The 17,649-nt window shown below is 38.5% G+C and overlaps 1 long non-coding RNA gene and 1 other non-coding gene across 2 annotated transcripts in view; one reads left to right on the top strand and one right to left on the bottom strand.

The window, feature by feature from the left end:
- Positions 1-3,796: 3,796 nt before the first annotated feature.
- LOC132359480 (uncharacterized) overlaps positions 3,797-17,649 on the bottom strand; it is a 28,079-nt gene continuing 14,226 nt past the window's right edge. Inside the window, exons 3-4 of the long non-coding RNA XR_009500851.1 lie at positions 13,792-13,858; positions 3,797-11,518 (exon numbers count right to left, since the gene is read on the bottom strand). This is a non-coding gene — a long non-coding RNA (uncharacterized LOC132359480). The remainder of the gene's footprint in view (positions 11,519-13,791; positions 13,859-17,649) is intronic.
- Positions 17,057-17,164, top strand: LOC132360923 (U6 spliceosomal RNA). Its single transcript, XR_009501241.1, has one exon. It is a non-coding gene; the product is annotated as a U6 spliceosomal RNA (small nuclear RNA).

The raw sequence follows: 17,649 nt of genomic DNA on the forward strand, positions 1-17,649 counted from the left end.
CTGGAAGATGAGAAACTAAGGAGACTTCTATCCAGGTTTCATAGCTATTTGTCTTAAGAATTTATTTTAGCTTCTTATCAATTTCATAGTATTTATTTCGGAAAACATTTTGACTGCAAATTTAGGGATTAAGAGGCAATGTCCCATGAGTGCTCTGATCTAAAGATGCATGTTTGGCCTGAAAATAGCATTGTACTTATGTTGACTATTATTCCTGCATGGAGCAACTGTCATATGAATACTGAGAAATCATTTTTTTCTTATGTGAAATACGGGTACATACATTTTCTGTAGGTTATATGTTCAGTAAGTTAACTGCATAGTATATATTTATCTTTTCCCTTTTCAGTTGTAAACTGAGCTTAACAGGATAATAATGAAAGGAATGGTAAAAACATCAAACATTTACCGAAATGCTGCTTTCTTATATTTTGCTTTATGTAGCACTGTGGCTCAGTAGCTCATCATATTATTCATTTAATAAATATTTATGAAGTATTATGCTAGCTGCTGGGGATGAAAGATAAGCGAAAACAGCTACTCTGTATCCTCAGTTTATAATCTAGTCAAGAGATGGACACTCAAATAACCACATGAAGACATTTAAAATTACAGCTGTAGTAAGGGTTCTGAAGAAAAGGGACATAGAGATATAAGCACATATAGCAAGTAACTGACCTGGTTTGGGGGTCAGGTAAGGCCTGTCTGTGGAAGTAATGTTTCAGCAGTGGTCTGAAAGATGAGTAGGTGTTTAGTAAGCTGACAGAGCAGTCTATACAAAGGCCCTGTGAGGCCCTTAAAAAGGCCTGTAGGAGTTACCACGGTGTCCAGAAACCAGAGGATGCAAGGCCTTGTCCGCCTTCCGAAGGATGTTTGTTTTTATCCCAACAACCTTGAAGACTTTTAAAGGAGGCCTATGACAGGATCAAATTTTCGTTTTCAGAACCTCATTAGGGTTGTCCTATGGAGAATGGGTGGGAGGGCGGCAAGCAGACCACTAAGGAGGGGCTGGCACTAGCACAATCAAGAGATGATAGCCAAGTGGTGGTGCACAGAGAAGTTAATGTGGTTCCGATGTGGCTAGCAGATTTTTTTTTTGCTGCGCTGCGCAGCATGTGGGATCTTAGTTCCCTGACCAGGGATCGAACCCGCACCCCGTATATTGGAAGCGCAGTCTTAACCACTGGACCACCAGGGGAGTCCCCAGTGGCTAGCAGATTTAATAGCAGATTCTTTCCATTTTAGACTGCATATAGGATATTTTCCTTTAAAACTGTTTGAGAGAGAAAATTCTGGCTCGCTTTATGCTTTTGAGTTGCAAAATTTGGTTAGGTAAGGGTGAAGCCTCTGGCAACAACCAGTACCAGAAAAGCTCTTTCTACTCCTAAAGAATAAGACCTAATCATAATACTATATTGAATCATCCTGGGATTTTTATTGTGTATTGGTATGTCTGCCTCAACGTATTTCCTTTTTTTAAAAAGCTGTTCTTACGTAGCTATTTTCCTTAACCTCTGGATTTGCTGTTTTGGTAGACTTTCAATAGAAAATTAAATGCTTGAACTTGACATCAAATTAAGCTGGCTGGTTTTACATATTTTTTTTTCTCTCAAATACAAATTACATGTTTACTCTAGAAAAAAATTCAGATATAGATGTGTGACGAAGGAAAAGGGCAAAAGTACACTTTTTACATTTCTGAGAGGCACAATGTAGCATGCTGGGAGCCAAATGATTTAGATTCAGATTGTGGCTTGGTTACTTATTAGCCATGAACTTGAAGAATTAAACTCTTCTTGTAAAATAGGGATTAAAAACTAACTAGGGCTCTAGTGAGGATTAAATGAGTTAATGAATACATCTAATGTAATTAAGAGTAATGCTTGGGCTTCCCTGGTGGTGCAGTGGTTGAGAGTCTGCCTGCTAATGCGGGGGACGCGCGTTCGAGCCCTGGTCTGGGAAGATCCCACATGCCACGGAGCAGCTGGGCCCGTGAGCCACAACTACTGAGCCTGCGCGTCTGGAGCCTGTGCCCCGCGACGGGAGGGGCCGCGATAGTGAAAGGCCCGCGCACCGCGATGAAGAGCGGTCCCCGCACCGCGTTGAAGAGTGGCCCCCATTTGCCTCAACTAGAGAAAGCCCTCGCATGAACCGAAGACCCAACACAGCCAAAAATAAAATAAAATAAATAAATAAAGTAGCTATAAAAAAGAAAAGTGCTAAAAAAAAAAAAAAAAAAAAAAAAGAGTAATGCTTAATATTAAGTGCTTAATAAATGCCAGCTATTATAACCTTCATGCGTGTGGACACATAGACATAAAAGGCAATTATATTTTTCACATTATTCTGCAACCTGCTTCTCAAATAATATGTCACAGACAGCTTTCTATACCAGGCCTCACAAATTACTTAACACCTGCATATGATTCAATCATGAATACATCAGAATTTAACCATTGTTTTATTGGATCCTTGTCATGTCTTTGCGTATCTGTCCTGGTATTTCTGTAGGAGTGATTCCTAAAGTGGAACAGAGTCAAAGGGCATGTGCATTTACAATTTTGATATTATGCCTTCCATAAACTTTGTACCAATTGTACTAATACTAATGGTTGACTTTTTTAAACAAGGCCTTAGTGGTATAAAAGCTCCTCTGGAAGTCTATAACATCAATAATGACTGGCTGGTATTAACAGATTCTAAGGCTAGTTATCATTTATCATTGTATATATGTTGAATAAAAGTGTTTTCAAAATTCCATGTATTTATGAGAACAAAAAAATTGCATATTGAAAGTCCCCAAGTTGTACACTTTTGAGCTCCTTAATTAATGGCAGAAACCATCTCAATTTTTATAACTCCAGCATCTAGCACAGTACCTGGGAGTGGAGTACATCAGTGCGTATTAAATGAATAGTCTCATAAATCAAAGGAAGGAGCTATTACATTAGCTGTCACATCACAAAAACCACATAGCTTTTGTTCTTCATTTGACAATAGCCAATCCCAAGGAAGTTTGTAACAGCTTTCTTTCTTTTTTTTTTTTTTTTAATTTTTATTTATTTATTTATTTTTGGCTGTGTTGGGTCTTCGTTTCTGTGCGAGGGCTTTCTCTAGTTGCGGCAAGCGGGGGCCACTCTTCATCACGGTGCGCGGGCCTCTCACTGTCGCGGCCTCTCTTGTTGCGGAGCATAGGCTCCAGACGCGCAGGCTCAGTAGTTGTGGCTCACGGGCCCAGTTGCTCCGCGGCATGTGGGATCTTCCCAGACCAGGGCTCGAACCCGTGTCCCCTGCATTGGCAGGCAGACTTTCAACCACTGCGCCACCAGGGAAGCCCTGTAACAGCTTTCTTAAAACTGAAAAAACTCCTTTCCTTTCCCCTGAATCTAGGAGGATCTCTTCTTAATTAGTGTTAAAATGTCTTTAGTTAACTTTTTAAAATTAAATATAAAAGCTTCTTAATTATCGGCAATAATTGTATCATTATTTCCTTACCAGAAACTAAACATTTGCTCCTAGACCTAGCATAAGGTTGGCCCTAAAGGTAAAACAGGATGGCATAAGGGCATAGTTTAAATAAGGTGCCTCTTTATTCATATGGTTGCCTGTTTTTCCCTTGAACTACAACAGAAACTGCCACAACTTGGCATCAAGAAACCCAGGTCTTTTGTCTTCTTTATTTGACATCTGGCACCTACCTAAGCACAGGTCTGTGGATAGGCTCCTTCTTCCATCTCCATAATTTACTGCATTATTAGAATTACCCATTCCAAGTAACAACACAGTGAAATTTCAGTGCATTCTCAGCCCATGCTGCTTTATTGCCAAAATATATATGTACACAGGCGCAGAGTTTCCAACTTTTACAGCAGTTCCTTTTTACAGCAAAGAATATTTCTTCTAAAATCCCAAAGATGCATAGATTAGAAAGCAAGCTGCCTTTTGTAAAACTTCAAACATTCAATGAAATTCTTTTAACATTATCTTATATACCAATGAGGCAATGAAGATCTGAACAGCAAGTAAAAACAAAAGCTACTGAAATAAAACTCTATGCAAAGGTTATTCTAACATAAATCTTTTAAATTACCAGTGATTGATAGGTGGTTTTAAGGTGAGCGCCAAGACTATTACTGTTGCTTACGGACTGATGATAATGTATTGCCAGAATATTTATCCCTGGGAGAAAATTATATTTTAATCTATGGCATGGCATACCATCACCAAGGGAGACAAAATCTTTTGAAAATTCTAACCTTAAGATATCTAAGGTTCTTGTTAGGAGTATGGGTTCCTGGAGAAATCTGTGATGCCTGGGATTCTAATATTAACATTTTAATATGGTCTAGTGGAAATAACAGGAACAGAGATTAAAGAAACACTGTCCTTAAATCTTTACTGGTTTCATTGTTTGGCAGACATGTTATTGATAAGTACCAAGCAGAAACTTTACATATGGGATATGACATTTCACTTCCTGAATTGGGTAAAAGGACTATAAGTTATTCAATTAGGAACTACTGGAAAGTTACCATTCCACTTAAACATTCCTAAAGGTATTCAGAGTGAAATCCCACAGCGAAGATTAAAATGAGGTTGAAATAATTTTGGAAAAATTATTTTTCAGTCATAGAACATGAAACCTGGAAGGGGCCTAGTGAAAATCATCCAGTCTAATCTTGAATTCTCTTCTACTTAGGTCTCTTTCAGATATAATGAATCACATTTGTACATTATTTGTCATGATCACATGTACTTACATGGGTTATTTCAAAGTCAGGAATCATCTCAAAAAATTTTAAGCTATTACAATGAATTGATCTATTTTCTGCATCAAGTAAGAAAATAAACAGCAAGGTTCTTCTTTTTTTCAAAACGGGAAAACTTGCTCCCATGTACCTGGCATCAAAAGCTTTAGGCCAACAAATTATCAAGTCTAACCAAAACATCAAGGATAAAACTCCGGCTATAAAAAATTTTTTTTAAAAACTTAAATACAGTAACAACAGAAAAACCAAACCACAGATGTGTCTATATTTTAAAGACTATTTGCATAAAATGGAATGGGCTCCTTTGCTGGAAGGATCTTTTATGGCTGCGTAATACCAGTACCATCCAAAAAGTCACCTAGTTACCTGAAAATCCTGGAACATCTGAAATATGTCCATGTTGCCTCTATTCACTTCCAAGATTCTAGTCTTAAGAGATCCAAACTTAAGCCACATAAAACTGTTATCAGACAAACCCCATCCCTAGTTACTCTACATCTTCCACACTGGTATTCCATACTCCTTCTGAAACTCTGCACCTTTCTGATTATTATAGCCATAGCAGCTTCTTTATTTATTTGAACATGCTTAGTTTGTGCCTTTTGTTTTTAAACATGCTTGGGGACTAATGGAACCAGGCAAGAGGTCAGAGGGTGAGCACTGTTTTGCTCTATTCCTGACAGTTTGAATGTCTTATGGTTGCCCCTGTTTATCTTCTAGCTTCCATTTTCAATGGAAGTAAGATAATCTTAGAAAATGAAAACTAATAATCCAAACAATAAATTCAAGCTAGTGGTTTAAGTCTATATTGCTTCATTGTTAATAAATGCATATATCTAATTACTAGTAGCCACATAACACTGGACATTTTCAACCATGCATTAGAATATTATACTCTAAAATAAGAGTTATGGGCCTGCCACTATTGCTTGCACTTCCATCCAGACCCACTTTTAATAAACATGCAGAGTAAACCCCTTGACTCAGAGGAAGTAGGGGAAATTACAAGGATACATGCAAAGTTTCAACTGAAAATGTGGGTTAATAAAGTGATTGCTTAGAAATGCAGGCAGGTGCTCCACATCTATCGCAATGCTGCTTCAGAACAGAGGTACAAAAGTCACACACAAAAAGGTTAAAATTAGGACCACTATTCAGTTATAAAAGGATTAATTGCAAATTCTGGTCCTTTTGGGTAGAGAATGATGTAAAAATTTGGGGAAATAGAGTACTGAGAGATGTCCTCTGGAGCAGTGAGTTTTCTTGGCCATTTACTGACAGTGACGGCATAGAAGAGCATAGGTGGTATAGAGATGATGAAGATGCTCTTAGGCAGAATAGTTTGATTCACATTAATGAGCATTACCTGCACAGCTCCCTGGGGAAAAGGAGTTCATGAACAGCAGAGCTAATACAATGTAAACTCAAAAATCAATGCCCTGAAGTTTAGCATAGCCCTCTGCTTTTGAAAACTATTGGCCAAGGAATCCTTCCAAACATGGTATAATTAACAGCCAAGCAATGTTCTGAATAAACCAGAAGCAATTTGCTTGCACCAGCAGCACCACGAGAATGTAAACTCCTGGAGGCCAAGGGTCTCTTCATATTTTGCATATCACAGGTACACAAAGAGTAAACATGAGACCAAAACAACATTGAAAAGTATCAACCATACTTTGAGACTACAAAAACTTGTAGCACATTTGAGCATTTAAAACTATGAATGTGGCTATTAAGGGTAATCTTTAATTGTTCTAAGTAATTAAACTGTTACTGACATCACTGTAATATGCAGTGGTGTCCTCATGATCGTGCAGATGTTTGAATATTGCTTGGTTATTCCAATGTCTCTAACACAAACTGAAGACATAGGACATTTAAAGAGGAGCTATAATCAATTTAATATAGCCTTCTCTCTATCCTTTGGAGTTGCCATTTAAGAATTTAATATTCAAGAGGCACTATTTTCTTAGATCCACTCATCTTTCAGTTTTTCCCCCTGGGAAAACAAAGGAACACAGACACAATCTTCTCAGGGATCTTCAAGGTGCTAAATGGCCAAGATGAACATGAGGTAAAAGGGAGTAAGAAGTCACCCTTGTTCCACTATTACATCCTGATGTGAGAGCTGTGTGAGTCTTCAGATCAAGAAACTAGTTTGCTGGGTTCTTGTTAAAATAAGCAGTCACAGGCCTTGGCACATCTACATTAGACAGTGTACTGTCTTTGGCCATTCCCTTCAATCCTTTTGCTTCATACCTTTAAATCCTAACGCCCCTACACTACCAGGCATGAGGAAAAGCCAGCTATCCAAGTTCTTGGTCTGTTTTTTTAAACTCTAAATATACACACACAACAAACTTTTCTCTCTCTTTAAAAAATGTACCCAGGAAACTAATGGAGAAAGATGAGGTGACAAAGCAAAAAGGATGCCATTTTATAAATGCCTGTTGTTAAAAGAAACATCATAAGCAAAATCCCCACACGATGAGCTTCAGTGGGGTTACTCAGTAGGAGTACGTTTGTTTCCAGGTTAAGCATTAGAAAAGCTTAAATTAAATGGCTCTAACCCTCTGCTCTAGCAAACAAGAAGGGTCTTTAACCTTTAACTTGCACAAAAGTTGCTATTTCTCACATAATGATATATTCATATACATTCACAGTTTTTTTTTTTTAAAAAGTACCTTTTATATACTCTTTACCTACAACATCTTTTTCCTTTCATGGAATTCTGTTATCACAGAGCCTCAAACTCAAGTAGTATTCTACTGTACAACCCTGCTAACGCAACTTAGTATACATGCAAAACTGTTATTGCTACTGAAATTCTACCTCTTGAAAATTATGTTTGTTTTATGGCTTTTTTTTTTTTTGCAATAGGAAATATTCTTTCCTATATACTGTGCTATTTTGCATTCATTACCTTTTCAGAGGTATTTTTTTAAATGTTTAAATGCTTTTCAGAAGTGGATTCTCCCAGGCGCTAAACTACTTGAACCAAGAGTACAACTACTTTAAGTACACTATAAGAATCTAAACCTGGGTCCCTCGAGATTTGCTGCCCAAGAGTCAATTTCTTTAAGCCTGCTTCTGCACACGAGACACACCACATTAAAAAAGTTTTGCATTTCCTATCATACTAACTATAGAATCTGTGGCAATAAATCCTGGACTCTCCTAATACTGAGATTTAAAAATCACCCCAGAAAATTGCCATTTCCAAGTTCTCAAGAAAGCTTTTAGAGGTAGGAATTTCTTTTCTACAGAAAGCTATGCTTTCAGAACAAAACAACTTTTATTTCTACAAGGAAAAGAGAAAAGAGTGAAAGCTGTCTGAGGCAATTTACTATAACCAAGCAGGGGTTAATATTAATACATGGCAACCTAGGTAGCCTCCATTTAGCTACATTGCCAATTCTCATGAAAAGGTCTGGAATCTCATCAATACACAATTCAGCAAATTTGGAAACAGGAAAAGCCCATGAGAAATTAATCTAGGACACTCTGAACTACTGACCAGTGCTCTTCTGTTAACATGTAGCATACTGCAGATAGGAAACATAAATGGTCTTCAGATTCGAAAAGCACTCACTTGAGCAATTAACAAAGCATCTCAGTAAGACATGCAAAATGTAAAATAATCTGATGCAAAAAGAGTGGGAAAACAATAAACCTACAAGACATACAATGTGAAAACAGTGTAAGAACAGTCTCACCTCAAAGAGAGCAAAGCAGAATCATGAAATGGGGCCTCATTTTGATATAAGGTTTCATAACACACAAAGGCAACTGGTTTCCTACCTCATGGAAAACTTAAAAATCCTCAAAGACAGTATCTCACCTTGTGACTCCATATTTCTATTCATAAATGAGTCTTTTTGGCCTTAATCTCTTTTCCCCAGGGAGAATATCACGGATTCAGATATTTATGAGAAAAGAAAAGGTATAGATTTTCCACTCTTTTTACACTATTAGTTATTATCAATAATTCATCCTGAAGTTTAAATTATTACTAGGCTCATGCACTAACCCCTAACATGGCACTACAATATGCTACCAAGCACTAATGCTTACAAAACTATACACATCTCAAAATGGAAGACATTGGTGATTTTGTTGTTCTTAAACAACTTGTAACATTTGTCCACAAGTATTAAAATATACATATATATATTTCTATTGCACATATCCCATTTTTGTTCAACTTTTTAAAAGAAAAACTGCCAGCTAACATGGATGAGCAAAGGAAGCAGGCACAGCTACAGACTGAGGCATAGTCCTGCCTAAAATTATAGCTTTTGCCATCATGAAGTGGACCAAAATAGACCAGGAAAAACAACGTAGATGTATTAGGTAAACAATGGGCAAATACAACTGGAATATACCCATTTTGTTAAATGCCATCTGGTGAAAATCACGGAAGATGCAGAAACAACTTGAAAGCATTAAACAGTGGTTCTCTTAGCTTTGAAATGAAAATATGTAAAGCAATTGGAGAAGATGAGTCTGATACACAATTATTCAAACAAGTGGGCCAGAGATGGTTTCACTGGTGCTGACAGTAGAGGGTCTCTATCCCCTGTCAAACAATCCTACCCAAAAAGTTGCCCCAAAAAACATGGGGAGGATCGGTAACAGACAACTGAAGATACAAATTCTCCATGATATGATATTCCCAACATACCAATGGGACTCATGTATGTAGGTTCCATTCTGTCTTTATCAATTCCAAAATACTGATAGAAAACATCAGGAAGTGGCTGAGAAGTTACTTAGAGAAAAATTTAAGTTACCTTTATCCAAGTTACTTACACTATGCTTTACCACTCAGTAATTGCCCCCAATTAAAGGAAATTATATTTTATCTATATTATGTAATTATTTTACTAAAACGCTTCCGTATGCCAATTCAAACTGGTTGACCAATTTAACTAATCATTAAGAGTGCTCAATATTTCCAATTTTTGCCTATTTCTATCACTCTCAAATTCTGGTAAATCTGCCCCAAGATTTCAACAGCACAACATGTATGGCCCTGGGCAAACATTCCCTGTATCACAGAGATGATCTAAGATGATTCGTTCTTAATTTCATCTAACCAGCTTTAAATTCTTTCTCTACTCACAAAAACTTATAAAGGTTTCATTCTTCTTATGTAAACACCTGGCAATTCATACAATGTTCCTCTGTTGATTTGGAAGCAAGGACGGCTTTACCCTGTAGTCTGTTCATCAGATAGTTGTTAAGTTTTAACAGAAAGAAAGGAAATTCATTATTTCTTACTGGAACTATTTTTCTTGTTTGAGTTTTTTCAGACCCTGGATTTCTTCTAAATCTACATTGACCCAACCACAGTCTGGGAACATTTCTTCTGAGGCCCATTCTCTGATGAGAAAGTTCGGTTCCAACTGGGGAAAGTTACCTCAGTCCCAGCCTTTTCAGCCAAACATACACCTATTGCCTAGAAAAATAAATCAAATACCCAAGAACCCATCTTGGATCAAAGGAAAAAAGTTACTTAACCTTTTACAAAAAACAGAGCTATAGACTGTGAAACGCCATAAAGTCAGATGGAGCTGCATAAAGCATTTTCCTTCTTTTTCTTAGGAGAAAGGAGTAATATGGAAACTTTCCACATTTTTTTCTCCACTCCTGTATGTCCAAAGGTGAAGGCAGGTCATACTGTAGGGTCCATCCCTAGATCTTCTGAACAGAAAAACCACTTTTGCCACTTTTCTTCCAGCCTTAGCAGCATGTAAAACCACGTCTCAAGTGCTATATAAATAAGACTGCATGAAAAAGAATGAACTAATTTGTAATACAGTAGCTTCTCATCCTAGGGTGGTGAAGAGGGTTCCATCCCTGGACTCAAAACTGTTTAGTTTCCTTTTACCAAAGCATTCACTAAACCCAAGCATGCATTCATAGGGTTAGCATCTGCACAATGTGGTTATTCCTTAGAAGAATGAAAAAACATAAAAAAATACCATATATCCAAAGACTTCTGAGAAAGAAGTCCACCACAGCTTCCTTCTCCAGGAGAAATATCCCTCTTATCATCCAAAAATGTGTACTTACACATGTAAAAATGTGTATTTATAGAGTTGTGATGATGTACTCACATATGCAACTAACCTTGTGATATCCTGTCTTTATGCTTCTTTATCACATCAAAGGTTTTATTGCAAAACTGGACCTTTGTTCTTATCCAGTAAATCTATGCCAAAGGATGAGTCAGGTATTAGATATATATGTAATTTTTTAAGCATCTCTTTCACTTCAAATTAGAACACATATTTGGAATTTACTGCTGCAAGTCTCAACTGTGCTTATCACAACAGTGGCTAAAACTGGAAGACGTTAAAAAAAAACACCCTGATGTCACGCATGCTTGCTATTTCGTCTTCTTGTCTGGAACAAAAGGTAAAGAATTCACAAATATCGCCATCTAAGCACCTGTTTCAAATGATATCAGCTTTCAGCTTGTAAAATTATTTGTGATTAAGCAAATTGCAGCAGAAGATGCATGTCAGTTGCTTCTTTCTTCCTAGAGAAGTTAGCAGGATGACTGCATCCCAGGGGCTTCTCTTCTTTGAATCTGAGAGGTGGAACAAAAAGAAAAGCAGCCTTTTCCAGTCCAAATCATGGAGGTAAAGTGTAGAGAAGAGATATCCACATTTCAAGAATAGGGAAGGTGGCCCGATAAAAGCAGCAGGACAACCCCACTCCAGGAGACAACATAGAAATACCTGGAAATACAAAATAAATTGAAAACAGGAAGATTAAGATAGGTACTTCTATATGAGCTTACTTTTTAAAAATAGTATTTAAAACACACAGAGAAAATTTTTTTGGATTACATATTGTTTAAAAGAAAATGTCCAACCACACCACCAAATTCAGTATTATCACTGGAAAAGCAGAAGCAGGGGAGCTTCCCGGGTGGCGCAGTGGTTAAGAATCCGCCTGCCAATGCAAGGGACACAGGTTCAAGACCTGGTCCGGGAAGACCCCACATGCCGTGGAGCAACTAAGCCTGTGCGCCACAACTACTGAGCCTGAGCTCTAGAGCCCGCAAGCCACAACTACTGAACCTAGAGCCCATGCTCCACAAGAGAAGCCACCGCAATGAGAAGCCCGTGCACTGCAACGAAGAGTAGCCCCTGCTCACCGCAACTAGAGAAAGCCCGTGCGCAGCAACGAAGACCCAACACAGCCAAAAAAAAAAAAAAAAAAAGAAAGATTTATTTAAAAAAAAAAAAAAAAGAAAGAAACAAAAGCAGAAGCAGGGACTTCCCCAGTGGTCCAGTGGTTAAGATTCCACCTTTCAATGAAGGGGGCACGGGTTCGATCCCTAGTCGGGGAACTAAGATCCCACACGCATAAGGGTGCAGCCAAAAAAATAAATAAATAAAAAATAAGAACAAACTAACAAATAAATAAATAAAAGAAAGAAAGAAAAGCAGAAGCAGTAGCCAGGAAACTTATGTAAGTATGATACAAAAAGCTAGAATTATATAAAAACTTGCATTATATAAAATGAGATACACGTTAATTTCCTCTTATGCAAATGGAGTCATACAGTCCATGAAATGATTCTATATAAAACATTTATGTTGGGACTTCCCTGGTGGCACAGTGGTTAAGAATCTGCCTGCCAATGCAGAGGATATGGGTTCGAGCCCTGGTACAGGAAGATCCCACGTGCCGCGGAGCAACTAAGCCCGCGAGCCACAACTACTGAGCCCAGGTGCCACAACTACTGAAGCCCATGCCCCTAGAGCCTGTGCTCCGCAACAAAAGAAGCCACCGCAATGAGAAGCCCATGCACTGCAACAAAGAGTAGCCCCTGCTCACCACAACTAGAGAAAGCCCACATGCAGCAACAAAGACCCAACACAGTCAAAAATAAATAAATATTTAAAAATTTAAAAATTAAAAAAAATAAAACATTTGTGTTTAAAAGCAGTATTGCAGGACTTCCCTGGTGGTGCAGTGGTTAAGAATCCACCTGCCAATGCAGGGGACACGGGTTCGAGCCCTCATCCGGGAAGATCCCACGTGCCATTGAGCAACTAAGCCCGTGCACCACAACTACTGAGCCTGTGCGCTAGAGCCCATGAGCCACAACTACTGAGCCCATGTGCCACAGCTACTGAAGCCCGCATGCTTAGAGCCCATGCTCCACAACAAGAGAAGCCACTGCAGTGAGAAGCCCGCGCACCACAACTAAGAGTAGCCCCCGCTCGCCACACCTAGAGAAAGCCAGCGTGCAGCAACGAAGACCCAACACAGCCATAAATAAATAAATAAATAAATTTATAAATAAATTTATAGAGTAAATAAATAAATAAAACCAGTACTGTACTCCAAAGTTGATGCTTAAATACTTAATACTCAAAACCATATGTGTCATCTTACTCGGAATTATCTTCAACTACCTAATACCAAGAGTGAACAATAAAAATTTTGTGAACTATAAACACAGGTAAAACAATATGTACTGTAGCATGATCACCAAATGCAAGCATGTAAAAACATTAGCAGTTCACTGCTGTTAAACATCACACTTGTTAAATTGCAAATATCTGCAAAAGTAAATCAGACAAAAAAAGGACAAATATTGTGTAAGTCCTCTTACATGAGGTAACTAGACTAGGCAAATTCAGAGAAAGAAAGTGGAATAGAGGTAACTAGGAACTGGGGCAGGGGGTGGGGGGGCGGTGCGGGGCAGGGAAGTGCAGAGTTACTGCTTAATGGGTATTGAGTTTGGGATGATGAATAAGTTCTGGAAATAGTGGTAATGGTTGCAGAACAATGTGAATATACTTAATGCCACTAAACTATACATTTAAATATAGTTAAAATGATAAATTTTATGTATGATAATAAATAAATAAATCACAGGTACATACCAAAAGCTTAAATAAATTATTTAAGCTTACAAAAATGGCCAATGGTGACTGGCTAACTAGTCTTCCTAGCCCTCCATTTTTAGTACGTCACAGAGATTCAAAAATACCTCTCAACTCCAAACTGAGCTTGAATAACCTCTTCTGGTTGAAGACGAGACAGTTCTGATTCAAAGCCTACAAAAGGAAAATGTAAATTAATTCAGAAGGTAAAGAACTACAGAATTTGCATTTGTTATAAAAGCAGCAGAGGAAGTGAGAGAAAAAACTGAGAATATCCACATACAGGCCTTTAGAACCCTATGGAGAACAGAGCTGTTTCATTATATAAGCTTACTCAGGCTAGTTCAAAGCTTGCACCAGCCACTAGACTGTTCTGTAGCTCAATTCTAATGGCCAGATAACTGGCAGTAATGTTGAGGGGGAAAGAAGATACAAGCTAGTTCTTTCCACAAATAAATATGCTGAAAGAATTCTATATAAACCAAATAAGTACCAAAGAAGTCTTTTAAAAATGCACCTTTTTGGGACTTCCCTGGAGGTCCAGTGGTTAAGACTCCGTGCTCCCAGCGCAGGAGGCACAGGTTCGATCCCTGATCAGGGAGCTAAGATCCCGCATGCCATGCGGCTTGGCCCAAAAAAAAGAAAGAAAAAGAAAAAAAGCACCTTTTCCTTAATGTCATTTGCTGCAACATGAATGGATGTAGAAATTATCATATTAAGTGAAGTTAAGTCAGAGACAGAAGGACAAATACCATATGATATCATTTATATGTGGAACCTAAAAAAAATGATACAAATGAACTTATTTACAAAACAGAAACAGACTCACAGACATAAAAAACTTATGGGGCTTCCCTGGTGGCGCAGTGGTTGGGGGTCTGCCTGCCAATGCAGGGGACACGGGTTCGAGCCCTGGTCTGGGAGGGTCCCGCGTGCCGCGGAGCAGCTGGGCCTGTGGGCCACAGTTGCTGAGCCTGCGCGTCTGGAGCCTGTGCTCCACAACAAGAGAGGCCACGATAGTAAGAGGCCCGCGCACCGCGATGAGGAGTGGCCCCCGCTTGCCGCGGCTGGAGGGGGCCCTCCCACAGAGGCGAAGACCCAACACAGCCAAAAATAAATAAATAAATAAAATTAAAAAAAAAAAAAAAAAACTTATGGTTACCAAAGGGGATGGCGGCTAAATTAGGAGTCTGGGATTAACATATACACACTACTATGTATAAAATAGGCAAACAAAGACCTACCATATAGCACAGGGAATTAAAGATGATACAAATAGATGGAGAGATATACCATGTTCCTGGATTGGAAGAATCAACATTGTGAAAATGACTCTACTACCCAAAGCAATCTACAGATTCAATGCAATCCCTATCAAACTACCACTGGCATTTTTCACAGAACTAGAACAAAAAATTTCACAATTTGTATGGAAACACAAAAGACCCCGAATAGCCAAAGCAATCTTGAGAACGAAAAATGGAGCTGGGGGAATCAGGCTCCCTGACTTCAGACTATACTACAAAGCTTCAGTAATCAAGACAGTTTGGTACTGGCACAAAAACAGAAATATAGATCAATGGAACAGGATAGAAAGCCCAGAGATAAACCCACACACATATGGTCACCTTATCTTTGATAAAGGAGGCAAGCATATACAGTGGAGAAAAGACAGCCTCTTCAATAAGTAGTGCTGGGAAAATTGGACAGGTACATGTAAAAGTATGAAATTAGAACACTCCCTGACACCATGCACAAAAATAAACTCCAAATGGATTAAAGACCTAAGTGTAAGGCCAGACACTATCAAACTCTTAGAGGAAAACATAGGCAGAACACTCTATGACATACATCACAGCAAGATTCTTTTTGACCCAGCTCCCAGAGAAATGGAAATAAGAACACAAATAAACAAATGGGACCTAATGAAACTTAAAAGCTTTTGCACAGCAAAGGAAACCATAAACAAGACCAAAAGACAACCCTTAGAATGGGAGAAAATATTTGCAAATGAAGCAACTGACAAAGGATTAATCTCCAAGATTTACAAGCAGCTCATGCAGCTCAATAACAAAAAAACGAACAACCCAATCCAAAAATGGGCAGAAGACCTAAATAGACATTTCTCCAAAGAAGATATACAGATGGCCTACAGACACATGAAAGAATGCTCAACATCATTAATCATTAGAGAAATGCAAATCAAAACTACAATGAGATATCATCTCACACCGGTCAGAATGGCCATCATCAAAAAATCTAGAAACAATAAATGCTGGAGAGGATGTGGAGGAAAGGGAACACTCTTGCACTGTTGGTGGGAATGTAAATTGATACAGCCACTATGGAGAACAGTATGGAGGTTCCTTAAAAAACTACAAATAGAACTACCATACGACCCAGCAATCCCACTACTGGGCATATACCCTGAGAAAACCATAGGTCAAAAAGTGTCATGTACCACAATGTTCATTGCAGCTCTATTTACAATAGCCAGGACCTGGAAGCAACCTAAATGTCCATCGACAGATGAATGGATAAAGAAGATGTGGCACATATATACAATGGAATATTACTCAGCCATAAAAAGAAATGAAATGGAGGTATTTGTAATGAGGTGGATGGAGTTAGAGTCTGTCATACAGAGTGAAGTAAGTCAGAAAGAGAAAAACAAATACAGTATGCTAACACATATATACGGAATCTAAGGAAAAAAAAAAAAAAAAAGGCCATGAAGAACCTAGTGGCAAGACGGGAATAAAGACACAGACCTACTAGAGAATGGACTTGAGGATATGGGGAGTGGGTGGGGTGAGATGTGACAGGGTAAGAGAGTGTCATGGACATATATACACTACCAAATGTAAAATAGATAGCTAGTGGGAAGCAGCCGCATAGCACAGGGAGATCAGCTCGGTGCTTTGTGACCACCTAGAGGGGTGGGATGGGGAGGGTGGGAGGGAGGGAGATGCAAGAGGGAAGAGAAATGGGAACATATTGTATAACTGATTCACTTTGTTATAAAGCAGAAGCTAACACACTATTGTAAGGCAATTATACTTCAATAAAGATGTTTAAAAAAAACTTATGGTTACCAAAGGGGATGGCGGCTAAATTAGGAGTCTGGGATTAACATATACACACTACTATGTATAAAATAGGCAAACAAAGACCTACCATATAGCACAGGGAACTATACTCAATATCTTGGAATAACCTATAATGGAAAAGAATCTGAAAAAGAATACATATGTATGTGTGTATGTATATATATACACACATATATATATAAAACTGAATCACTCTGCTGTACACCTGAAACACAACATTGTAAATTAACTATACTTCAATTTTAAAAATGCACCTTTTCTTGTGCTTGCTTCAGCAGCACATATACTAAAATTGGGAATGATACAGAGAAGACTAGCATGGCCCCTGCGCAAGGATGACACATAAATTCGTGAAGCGTTCCATATTTTAAATTTATTTATTTATTCATTCATTCCTTCATTTATGGCTGCGTTGGGTATTCACTGCTGTGCACAGGCTTTCTCTAGCTGCGGCGAGCAGGGGCTACTCTTCGTTGTGGTGCGCGGGCTTCTCATTGCAGTGGCCTCTCTTGTTGTGGAGCACGGGCTCTAGGTGCGTGGGCTTCAGTAGTTGTGGCTCGTGGGCTCTAGAGCGCAGGCTCAGTAGTTGTGGTGCACAGGCTTAGTTGCTTTGTGGCATGTGGGATCTTCCTGGACCAGGGCTCGACTGTGTCCCCTGCATTGGCAGGCAGATTCTCAACCACTGCGCCACCAGGGAAGTCCCAAAAACACACCTTTTCTTAATAGGGAAACTGTCTAGACTCTTTTAAAGACAAATTCCTTTAGCAATATCAACTAATAAAAATGCATACATTCATCATATATAAACCTTATCCCCCAATCTACATCTTAATATTAGGCAATAATGATATAACA

Source organism: Balaenoptera ricei, chromosome 2, assembly GCF_028023285.1.
Source record: "Balaenoptera ricei isolate mBalRic1 chromosome 2, mBalRic1.hap2, whole genome shotgun sequence".
NCBI classification, from domain to species: Eukaryota; Metazoa; Chordata; class Mammalia; order Artiodactyla; family Balaenopteridae; genus Balaenoptera; species Balaenoptera ricei.